The 12,424-nt window shown below is 41.7% G+C and overlaps 1 protein-coding gene across 1 annotated transcript in view; it reads left to right on the plus strand.

Moving 5' to 3' along the window:
- The first annotated feature begins 1,074 nt into the window (after window positions 1–1,074).
- The window catches only part of GIGYF2 (GRB10 interacting GYF protein 2), a 151,544-nt gene continuing 140,194 nt past the window's right edge, over window positions 1,075–12,424 (plus strand). The window contains 2 exon segments of the mRNA XM_047721379.1: window positions 1,075–1,167; window positions 6,325–6,390. The gene's annotated coding sequence lies outside the window, so the exon portion shown is untranslated.

Below are 12,424 nucleotides of genomic sequence, written 5' to 3' on the forward strand. Positions count from 1 at the left end.
TTCCACCGGGGTCATGATCCCAGGGTCCTGGGATGGAGCCCCACATCCGGCTCTCTGCTCAGTGGGGAACCTGGTTCCTCCTCTCTCTCTGCCTACCCGTGATCTCTGTCTGCCAAATAATAAAATCTTAAAAAAAAAAAAAAAAAAGACAAAAACAAAACCGAGCCTGGGTGGCTAAGTCAGTTAAGCGAGGGACTCTTGATCTTAGCTCAGGTCTCAATCCGAGGGTCATGAGTTCAATCACCTTCTTGGGCTCCAGTGTGGAGCCTGCTTAAAAAAAAAAAAAAAAAAAAAAAAAGCTGTTGAGAAGGATCCCGTGAAAAAGGGAGAGGGTTGGATGCACAAGGAAGAAGAGGACGAACTGAGAAAGGTTGTGTTGTCAATATAGAAGTAAAAATATACGATGCCCAGTTAAATCCGAATTTCAGAAAAACAACGAATTTCTTCTGGTGTCTTGTATCTTATCTGGCAGCCCTCAGAAGGGAGATTTTTAGGCAAAAGGGTTATAGCCCCTAATACAGTACCAGAAGGGGGTTGGAGCTGTATGGTCCTTCTCAGCTGTCATATTTCAAGACTCTAGAATGAGATCCCAGTTCTACCAGAACCGTTAACAAGTAGAGACACTGCTTTCAATTTCAGCTTTCGTCGTTTCCCCCTTTTCCCTAGGATGGTAAACGGGTAGGAAAATGCTGGGTGAAAAAGCTGTGAAAAAGTTCTGGTGTTGAATATCAGCTCGTAAATGATGAAGAGCTTTTTGAACAGCGAAAGGGCTCTGGATTGGGTGCATAGGACGGTGAGTCACAGGGCCTCTAGCCGGAGTCCAACTCTGGACACCAACTCTACTCAACTCAAGGGCAGGCAGGGAGCCCCATCCCAGGGACCCGCAGGCGCCTGCGCCCTGCCGCGGCCCCGCCCTCTCCAAGCCTGGCATCCGGGGCTCGGGCAGGGGCGTGTCCGGGGAATAGGGGCGGGAGGCAGCGGAAAGGAAGGATGTCGTGGGAGGCTGGAAGAGCGGGTAGGGAGGCGAGGCGGGGCGGGGGCGGAGCAAGGGGCGTGACGGAACGGGCGCGCTGTCACGTGATGTGCGTGGCGACGTGTCGGCCATCTTGTGTTGTTGAGGCTGAGGACTGACTTGGGTTCTGAGAGACTCCCTGTCCCGGACCGCAGGTAATCAGCCACTCCGTCTTACTCCCTTGCCCGGCTCCGCTCCGCGCCCCAACTCCGCGGTCTCCCGCCACCCCACACGGAGCCGCCAGGGCCTCCCGCCCACGCTCGCGTCCTCGCCGCTCCGGCCTGACCCGGCCCAGCCGCATGGACACCCACAGGCCGCCCCGGCAGTGGCCGCGGTCGGCTCGGGCGTCAGGCGAGGGGACAGGTCAGGTGCGGGGCCGGAGGGAGCCTCCTCCCTGGCGGGGGACACGCCGGGCCCGGGCGCGTTTCGGCTGTCGAGCCGGGGAGCCCCCTCCTCCAGGGCCCGTTGGCATCGCAGGGGGAGTCGAGGAGGGGAAGAGGGTGGTGGGGTGGGCAGTGTCAGGCGGATTTGCTCAGGGCCAGAGGGTTTGCCTTCTGCTACCTGCTTCTCGGGCCGGCCACCCGCGCAGCCGGGGGTGTCCGGGGTAACAGCTGTTTCAGCCGGACAGCTGCTTCGGCCGGCCCTCCTCCCCACACCTGGCCTCCGGGAGGTGCGCCTTTGCCTTCCTGACCGAGCGTCTGCACTGGGGAGACTCCTTCCGTGGCGAAAAGACTGGGTCTGGACCAGGCCTGAGACAAGGTGGAGTCATGATCTGAACCTGGGACCGAGGTTGGGAAAGTCGAGCCCGAGGCAGCTTTGGGACCCGAACATTCACGTCCGGTTGAAATGGACATTAGTCTTTACGTATCAGCAGTTTCCCACGAAGCACTTTGAATACTTCAGTTCTGTGACTGAAACGTAAATCAGATTTATGTTTTCGACCACAGAAGGGTGTATGAAAGAAGCAGCTTGTATGATCGTGTTGGGAAGCAGTAACGTTGATCTGCATTTATGTAGCACTGTGTTGTTTTTTTTCCTTTCCCTTAAAGTCAGAGCACTTAAGCACCCCTAGTTTTTCTGTAAGGAAGGTAAGTATTCCAATTAAACTTAGAAGAAATTGAGGATGGGGTGAAAAGCTGTGAACAAGTTTCTTATCCAGTGTTCCATATCTTGAATTTTAGGCGGTTTGGATTCCCAGTATTGTGTGCAGGGAAGACATTCTCTCCTGTAGTGTTTCCTTTTTAGAATCTAATGACTTCTTAGATTTAAAACAGTTTTCTCATGTCTTTCGTTTTGGTACATTAACTTTCATCCATCTAATATTTGCAGTTCTAGCCTTACAGAGTTTGCCCATTTTGGTTAGAGCATAAATGTGTTCTGTCATTCATTGATGATTTTATGTGTTTTACCAATTAGTGTACCAGATTTTGGAGTGCTCAAACTGGATGGAATATATACTTTTCTGTTGCATCAGATGTTGACATCAGTAGAGGACACCAGGAAAAAAAATTAGAAGTTGCGGGTATCTGGAAAAATGTCACACAGTTCTTCCTTTATGTTTAACACCAAGAAGTACACTGGTAATGGTGGTGATTTATAGGAAAAGAAATGGTTTTACACTTTATCTATACTTGACAGAGTGTTCTAGAGTTTTGAGGCTGAGGATGCGGAAGGGACTATGTATTTCCATGCATTCATTCATTCATTTATGTATTCATTTATGTGACAACTGTTGAAACTATTACACGGTTGGGTGCTGGTAGCAAAACCAAAAATTCCTTTCTCAGTGGAACTGATTTCTACACAAATAAATAAAAGCTTAGGTGAAATATATAGTGTTGTGGTAAATGATGTGGGAAAAAAATGAGACAGGGAAATAGGATTATAGGGATTTGGGGGTTAATTTGGGGGTGGTGGTGTTAATTTTAAGTAGAGTGCTCTGGGAAGGCTGTATAGAGAAGCTTATGTTTGAGGAAGGACCTGATACTGGTTAAGGAGCAATTCCTGTAGCTATATGGAGAAGGAATGCTCCAGGGTAGGAAAGCTAGGGCAAAGATACTGAGGCAAAAACTGAGGTGGGAGCAGGTCAGGTGCTGGGAAAAATATGGAGGCTAGCTTGGCCAGGGAGGCTAGTAGAATATGTGTACCCTACTCATGGGAACTAAGATGAGAGGGGTTATTCAGTTATTCAGTCAGTGACTTAGAAATTTTTTCTGCACCTCTTGTGACTGTTAGAAAGGGAGATTAGATTCTGGAGATTTAGGCCAGTATGCCCAAATCCTCTTCTTTCTGTATGACACACACTCCACCCCAGTTTGGAAAAATTTGGGCTGCTCATATAACATATCTCAGGAAATGGTCTTGAAATATCTTTGTTAAACTTTTTAAATGAGGTGGATGATAAACTGCCTAAAAGAATTGTTTTTAAAGAAGGGACTCTGGAATATTTCTGAATATTTGAAAATGTAGGGAAATTAATTTGCTTTGAAGTTTAGACACACCATTAAGAAATATAACCTGGAAGAATGATTGAATCAGCATATTAATTTACATAGTTCTTAATCTGATTAATAAGAATTGAGAATTTCTCTTAATTCTGGTCTGTCCAGCCTAGTTTTAAATTTCTCAGGGTCTCTTCCACTAATTTGTTTGTATGTCTTTTGTAACATTTTACATGTGTAGAACTTTTTGTGCTGAGTTATTTCTCCACTTTTACTTTTCAGATTCGTACTCCAATTCTTTGATACCTAATAGGCTTTTTTCTATGGAAAGGAATTTTTTTCTGATTCCCCTCCAGCTTATCTCCATATGCTTATTACTGAGCTTTCAAAAATGTTTTCTTTCATTTTAATTCACCTGAGGAATTTAATATCTTGGTTTTGAAATGCTTTTGCTGGTGAGTCAAGTTGCATATATGAAAAATAATTTGTCATAGCTTGCTTGAAACTCATGAGAAGAGAGGAATTACAGCTTCAGGGTGTGAGTGGAGCTCCTTGTCTAAAAGGAGACATAGCAGTGATAGGGATGAAGTGGTATCTTAACGAATTGCCTTTTTCCTTCTTGTTCCTTTGTTGAATTTTTGAAATGACATTTCCGTATTCTTTGATGTCGTATCAGCTCATTCGTTCTCATGACTCTGCATTTTCATACTTGATGTGTCTTTTTGTGTGTGTGTGTGTGTGTGTGTGTGTGTATGTGTTGACTTTCAACACATAAAAAAAGATGACACTGGAAGATGACACTGCTGATAGTGATTGTTGTCTGGGAGGACCTTTGAGTGAAAAGATTATTCCTGTCCCTTTTACCCTTGCCATTCTAAAAAAGATCTTTGATTTGTGCAATTTTCAAAGACTGACTTGATTTGTAGTTCTCCATTATCTCTTGCTAATTAAATTTTCAGTACTTTATGTTTTATTCTATTTCTTATAGATTATAGTGGGACCAGTCTCATTAGGTTGAATCTACAGCCTATGTTGGTGTTAATCCGGGTATCTTAGAGGCAAGTTAAATGTACATTTTCCTTTAGCAGTTTGAATTGCCTTAACGTTATTTGGTCATGGTTATAAAACTCTGAATCCAAACCTTTTTTTCCCCTTTTAACCCTCCTAGGATTTTATGGTGATAAAGTTCTAGGATTTTCACTCATTTTTAATGTCCTGAAAAGCTACATATTTTTAAATATAAGTAGATTTTCACTCCATAGGCAAGCTTACTTACAGAGTCCTAATATTTCTTGACCTGATTAGCATTTTTTCATTTTTTATGAAAAATTTTCATTCTATATGAAGGCGACAGAGAAATATAGTAGATGAATTAATTATACAGGAATGCAGAATGATACTTTTGTTGAATTGCCCATGTATATGTGTATACACACACACACGTATGTGTGTGTGTATATATATATATATATATTTTTTAAGATTTTATTTATTTATTTGACAGAGACACACACAGAGAGAGGGAACACAAGTAGGAGGAGTGTGAGAGGGAGAAGCAGACTCCCTACCGAGCAGGGAGCCGATGTGGGGCTCCATCCCAGGACCCTGAGATCATGACTTGGGCTGAAGGCAGATGCTTAACTGACTAAGCCACCCAGGTGCCCCGTGTGTGTGTATATATTTTTAAGTAAGCTCTGTGCCCAACTTGGGGCTTGAACTCATGACCCCAAGATCAGGAGTCACAGTGTGTTCTACCAGCCAGGCACCCTGAATTGCTCATAATTTTTTGTGTGAGGTTGAGGGAGGAGATGGAGGAGGTTTGAAAAACCTTCCTTAAGTGGCCACAGTTAAGTTTATAAAAATATTTTCAATCTGTTATGTACCTAGCTGCTTCAAGTAATTAAAGTACACAATATTATATTTTCTCGTTAATCACAGAGTTTCATTAACTACAAAGAATTTGAACTTAATTTATATGTGTAATAGGGGATACTCTAGAGCTTGTTCTCTTGAGTTAGGCCCAGAGAACTTTATTACCTAGTTCTTACTCTCTTTTCCTTCTGCCTGCCCTTATAAGAATAGACTTAAGTGCATAAAGTTGATTGACCTTTTGGACATTATAATAACATGGCTACTTTTTTGCAAAATTAAATCAAAAGGCAGACTTGGCTTACAATGCTTTTTTGCTGTTAATAAAATTATCAACTTTAATTTGTAATTATTGTTTTTTGACTCATAGCAGCATTCAAAGCATTATTTGATTTTATCTGAGAAACCACTTGAAGCTACTGTTTCAGTCCACTCCTTGTCACTTGAAATATCAACGTCCAGTGGATTTTTAAGATGCTGTCTCATTAGAGCCTTAAAAGAAGTTGTGATTTTTGCATCTGAAAGCACACCTGGAACTTTCCTCCTTGGGCATTTTGACAGTGGTTATATTTCTTGGGGTCCCTGATTATTTGCACAAGATACATCCTGTATTACTTTATTGCTGGCTGTCATTTTTTCTATCAGGTATGCTTAAAAATTAATACCAAAGCCCTGTAATGTGGTTTTGAATGAAAACCCTAAGTAATCACTTTCCTAAACCCTGTATTTCCTAAACCCTCATTTGTTAGCTTCATCCGAATCATTTAGAACTTTTGTTAAAAACATGTGTTTTTTAGTCCCATTCCAGAGCTACTGAGAGAAACCCTTTAAAAATGTTAGGAAAGTGGCAGTTAGTTTATAAGCACATAACGTTGATTCTAATATTATAACCAGGCTTGGAACTTTTCCTGTAAAACTATTCATGATAAGAAATTATGTTCTTAAAGTTTCCTAAGAGATTGATTCTTGGGTCAATTATTTTAATACTTTTGTTATTTACAGTGTTAAAAGGACCTGACCAAAATCTGCTCACACCTCCTGCTGTGAACCAGCAGAACTTTTGAACAGGTGAGTGTTGAAGGGAAGCACAGAGCTGAGGGCTTATGTAAACATAATTTTTGCATTTAACATTTCAGGGGTTTTTGCCCTATGTATTTTCCTGAGGTTATAGATAGTGATAAAAACAACTTCTCAGGTACTGCTCAGATTTCTTATGAACCGTAAGAATAATCATGCCCTTTATGCATTGATCCTGGTATGGAATTTTTGTCTTAAACTGTTGTAAGGATTTTCTGATGGCGTGAAACAGGAAAAAGAATGCTTTGGGCTCAGGAATAAGGAGGTATCTTAAAGAACCCTAGGACTGTTGGCTTTCATGAAGGACACAAACCAGAAACTGGAAAACATTCAGGAGCCAAGACAGTCCGGATAGTACTTAACTCTCTGCTGGCTAGTCATTGTCCTCTCTTGTCTCTTTTTAGCCTGCTTTAATTGTCTTTTCACAAACTGGCCTTTTTCTGCTTTAACACATGGGAAGAAAATCACCACTTTATTCCTGGAGCCACATATGAGTCAAGCTCTAGTGCCACTAGCCAGCTGGTTACTAGTTCATTGCCCATGTTTCAGATTCCTGGGAGAGAAAATTTGATTGGTTGAAGTTTGTTCAGTTCTCTGTCATTGGTCAAGTTAGTATGGCCTTAGGGTTGGAGTCTAGAGATACAAATGTAGTTGAAAAATCTCACTTCTATGAGTGGGTGCAGGTCTCAGAGAAGGTGTAGTGCTGACTCTTCTAGGTAGAAACCCACAAAACCTTCTAGATGTTTTTCCTTTCCTAGAAAAATTTCCTGTAGTTAGGTTGGCAGTTTCAGTTAATATGTTCTGAAGAGTTAAAGTATATGCTTATCTTTTGGTCAATGAGGCCCAGTAGGTCTCACTGAGCATTCTTGTTTGAACTTTCTAGTGCAATATTTTTACAAATGTTCTTGATTTAGGGGGTTCAGAGGAGTGTTTGTGATAAAAGTTTAGCAAATGAACATAAGAAAGTGAGAGGCTTGGTTTGTGGAAAAATTCATTGGTTATTTTTTAGTGATCGCTTTTATAAGTTTTAATTTCTGGGTACTTTTTATAGTATTAAGCACCCTGGAGTATTAGGAAGCCATGGAGAGTTTGAAGAGTGGGTCTTTCTTTCTTTCCTCCCTTCTTTCCTTTTTCCTTACTTCCTTCCCTCCTTCCTTCCTTCTTCCTTGATTCCATTTGTTTATTTGAGAGAGAGAGCACAAGCAGGGGGAACAGCAGAGGGAGAGGGAGAAGCAGACTCCCTGCTGATCAGGGAGCCCGATGCGGGGCTTGATCCCAGGACCCTAGGATCATCACCTGAGTGGAAGGCAGATGCCCAACTGTCTAAGCCATCCAGGCACCCAAGGGTGGGACTTCCTACATGTGAACATGTATTCACATTATTTGAATTATAGCAGGGATTTTTCACTGTTGAGAAAGAATCAGTGAGATATAAACTTTTATATTGACATGTTTTTTATTCTAGAATTACTAGGTAATACTGAAGTTTTTTTTAAATGGAGCATTTTGAAGCCCTGTTTTGTTTACAGCTTGTATGTACTTGGTGATATCTAATTTTTTTTTATGACTTAAATCTTGTTGGTAGGGGCGCCTGGGTGGCTCAGTGGGTTAAGCCGCTGCCTTCGGCTCAGGTCATGATCTCAGGGTCCTGGGATCGAGTCCCGCATCGGGCTCTCTGCTCAGCGAGAAGCCTGCTTCCCTCTCTCTCTCTCTCTCTGCCTGCCTCTCCGTCTACTTGTGATCTCTCTCTGTCAAATAAATAAATAAAAAAAAATCTTTAAAAAAAAAAATAAATCTTGTTGGTATATTGGTATATTGAGATTTTTGATGCAAAGCCTAGGGATTACTAATGAAAGTTATGTATTATAGAGTATGTATCCAATGACAGGCCACGGATGTGACTTCCTCTGATACATTTTTTCAGCCAGGGTTTCTTTAGCAGATTGCAGCTGAGTTCATTTTTAAGGTAGAATAGTCTTCTCTTATATTGTATGTTTTCTTTAATTTGGATTTTGAGGTAAGGTATATTCAGGCTAATTGAGTTAAGGCTTTGTGAGGTTTAAAAAGATTTCCACACAATCTGTGTAAAACTTCCACAGGCTCTGGGAATCCCTCTCTGAAAAACATTGGCTTGTTGATGAGATTATCAAATGACATGGTAATGTTTGTGGCGTTGTAATTTTTTCCGGAATAGTTTACCAGTTGCTAATTTTGTTCTTCTTTCACCAAAAGGGGAAAAACTAGAAATGTTTACATATTGTTCAGAAGCTATGGGGAGAATGACAGTTACAGCTTTTCTTCTTATAGTGATATCGTGGCCAGTATGTTCTTTGGGAACAAAGCTCCTTTTATTCAAGCTGTCCTGGCCCTGGAGAAAGTATTGGGGACTCTGGTCTCTTCTGTATTGGTTCTTTGGTTGTGGTTACTGACAGGAATTGGCAGAGGTACTGTCCTGGAACTTTCTAATTGGTAAATCATGGCTCAGGCCTTGAAGGCATGGTCACATCCAGGGGCTCTCATGATTAGCTCCTTGAGATTTGAGGTGATACCGTCCAAACCATGGTCAGTTGAGGGACTGGATATGAGGCCATCCTGTAGATCAGTGGGTCAGAGAGCTTTAATTATGTTTTGTAATCTGACACTATGCTTTAGTCTTTTAAACTATTTCTACCATTTTTTTTTTTTAAGATTTTATTTATTTGACAAAGAGAAAGAGAGAGCCTGTACAAGCAGGGGGAGTGGCAAGCAGAAGGAGAAACTGGCTCCCTGCTGAGCAGGAAGCCCTATACAGGACTCTGTCCATCCCAGAACCCTGGGATCATGACCTGGGCTAGAGGCAGACGCTTAAGGGACTGAGCCATCCCAGGGGTCCCTCCGCCATTGTTAATGAAGTTTCTGATAGTATTTTAGGAGAATCTGTTCTCTTCCCTACCCAGAGGGCTTACTATATTGCTTAATTGAGTGATGCAGAGGGTTAGAAGTTGAAGGATAGTGGAACAGAGTGGGAGATTGGGAAAAGGAGAAAAAGTGACTTCCACAAAATAAATTCCTCTGAAACTTGGAAATAGAGGAAAAAGGAAAATGTAATCAAGCAGTATCGAGCACTATATCATTACTTAGTTAAAAGTTTGTGACCTTTTAAAGCAGTGCAATGGGGACGCCTGGGTGGCTCAGTCATTAACATCTGCCTTCAACTACCGTCATGATCCCAGGTGCCTGAGATCAAGCCCCACATCAAAACCCCACATCCGGGTCCCTGCTCATCGGGAAGCCTACTTTCTCTATCTCCCACTCCTCCTGCTTCTGTTCCCTCTCTCGCTGTCTCTCTGTCAAATAAATAAAACCTTAAAAAGGGCAGTGAAATGTAGGTTTAATTTTCTGTTAATTATTACTTGTAACTTGAGGTAAATAAGGTAACCTCTTGTAGCCTTATTTCCCTTACCTGTAAAGTATATCCTATAGTGGTTGTGAATTAAGAGTCTAAATGCCCTGTGTAATGCCTGGCACCCAGTAAATGGGCTCTCAATAGATGGTAGCATTTATGATTGTTATTGCTATGTAAATAGGTACATTTTGATTATAAAATTTCATCTTTGTAATCTGAATAGAGACATCAGCAAGTTTTCTTTGTAAGTCTTTTTTGTTTTGTTCTCCTGCCAACAAATATTTGAATAGCTGCTTTGTGATGAGTCCTGGGCTAGCCATAGTGGTGAACAAAACACACGAGGACTTATCTTCATGGAGCTTATAGCCCAGTGGCAGAGTCAATCAGAAAATGATAAGTAAATTTCAAAATGTGAAAAGCCTTTCTGTCCTTGGAAAAGATACATTTATTTTTATTTTTTTTGGGGGGGGGGATACATTTTTGAGACCTAGATACTTTTTAAGTAAGTGTTGCTTTTTTTTTTTAAATCTTTTTTTTTTTTTTTTTTTTTTTAGATTTTATTTATTTATTTGACAGAGAGAAATCACAAGTAGGCAGAGAGGCAGGCAGAGAGAGAGGAGGAAGCAGGCTCCCCGCTGAGCAGAAAGCCCGATGCGGGGCTTGAACCCAGAACCTGGGATCATGACCTGAGCCGAAGGCAGCGGCTTAACCCACTGAGCCACCCAGGCGCCCCAAGTGTTGCATTTTGAATCTTGGTGTTCTTGTTGTCAGTGGTATTTTATGCCCCTTGATAATGCTTTTCAGGATATGTATGTTTGTCCTAAGTTAATTTATGTATTTCTTTTGTCATTTCTTTTTCTCTGAGATAGGGATTCTCAACTTTTTGCTCTTAGGTCTTCTTTATCCTTTTATTTTTTTATTTTATTTATTTATTTAAAAAAAGATTTTATTTATTTATTTGACAGAGATCACAAGTAGGCAGAGAGGCAGGCAGAGAGAGAGAGGAGGAAGCAGGTTCCCCATGGAGCAGAGAGCCCGATGCGGGGCTCAATCCCAGGACCCTGGGATCATGACCTGAGCCGAAGGCAGAGGCTTTAACCCACTGAGCCACCCAGGTGCCCCTCCTTTATCCTTTTAAAAGGTAGAGGACCCCAAAGAGCTTTTTTTTTTTTTTAAAGATTTTATTTATTTATTTATTTGACAGACAAGAAATCACAAGCAGGCAGAGAGGCAGGCAGAGAGAGAGGAGGAAGCAGGCTCCCTGCTGAGCAGAGAGCCCGATGCGGGCCTCGATCCCAGGACCCTGAGATCATGACCTGAGCCGAAGGCAGCGGCTTAACCCACTGAGCCACCCAGGCGCCCCCCCAAAGAGCTTTTGACTTTAGTTTTGCGTGTCTGTGTTATGTTGAGAAATTTAAAATGATTTCTTCATTTAAAAGTAACGGTAATCTTGTTACATGTTAACATAAATACATATATATATGTATGTATATATATATATATATATTTATATATATATTTTAAAGATTTTATTTATTTATTTGACAGAAATCACAAGTAGACAGGCAGACAGAGAGAGAGAGGAGGAAGCAGGCTTCCCGCTGAGCAGAGAGCCTGACGCGGGGCTCGATCCCAGGACCCTGAGATCACGACCTGAGCTGAAGGCAGAGGCTTTAACCCACTGAGCCACCCAGGCGCCCCAGTATATTTTTATTTTTATTAAAGATTTTATTTATTTATTTGACAGAGGGAGACACAGCGAGAGAGGGAACACAAGCAGGGTGTAGAGGCAGAGGGAGAAGCAGGCTTCCTGCCTAGCAGGGAGCCCAGTGTGGGGCTCTAGCTCTATCCCAGGACCCTGGGATCATGACCTGAGCTGAAGGCAGGCGCTTAACTGAGCTACCCAGGTGCCCCTATAAATATATTTTTAATGAAAAACACCCATTAAAAAAAAAAAAAGTTTTTATTTATCAGAGAGGGAGAGAGAGCGAGTGAGCGCGTGCGTGCGCGCACACAGGCAGGCAGAGTGGTAGGCAGAGGGAGAAGCAGGCTCCCTTCGAGCTAAGAGCCTGATGTGGGACTCTATCCCAGGGCGCTGGGATCATGACCTGAGCTGAAGGCAGCCGCTTAACCAACTGAGCCACTCAGGCATCCCCAAAACACCCATTTTCTAAAATATTTTTAAGTTTGGTGAAAAGAGTATCATGGCTTTACAAACTTTTCGCAAAATGCTTTTATGTCTTCATGGAAGGCAGCTGAATTCTTGTATCTGCTTCTGTATTCAGTCAGTTGCTGTTTATTACTTTGGTTGAAGTAGAGGAAGGACATTCATCCTCACAGAAATACGTATTTAGTTGGAAAAGGGGGGAATATTTTAGGAGCTTTTCCAGTAATTGCAGATATTCTTTGTACACCAAAATTGGACAGGTAGTAGTTTTTAAAGGTTAGTTGCAACATGAAATTTGAATTATATCAATGCACCTTTTATATTTTGTTACATTAAAAAGCATTGGTCTGTTTCCCACCTTAAAGGAATATTTTATATAACACAGTATCAAAAAATGCATTCTTATAAATCATTACCCATCAGGAAAGCCTTTAATTATTGGGAAAGTCTTCAGTCCTGGAAAACCCATCAAA

Source organism: Lutra lutra, chromosome 3 (genome assembly GCF_902655055.1).
Source record: "Lutra lutra chromosome 3, mLutLut1.2, whole genome shotgun sequence".
NCBI classification, from domain to species: domain Eukaryota; kingdom Metazoa; phylum Chordata; class Mammalia; order Carnivora; family Mustelidae; genus Lutra; species Lutra lutra.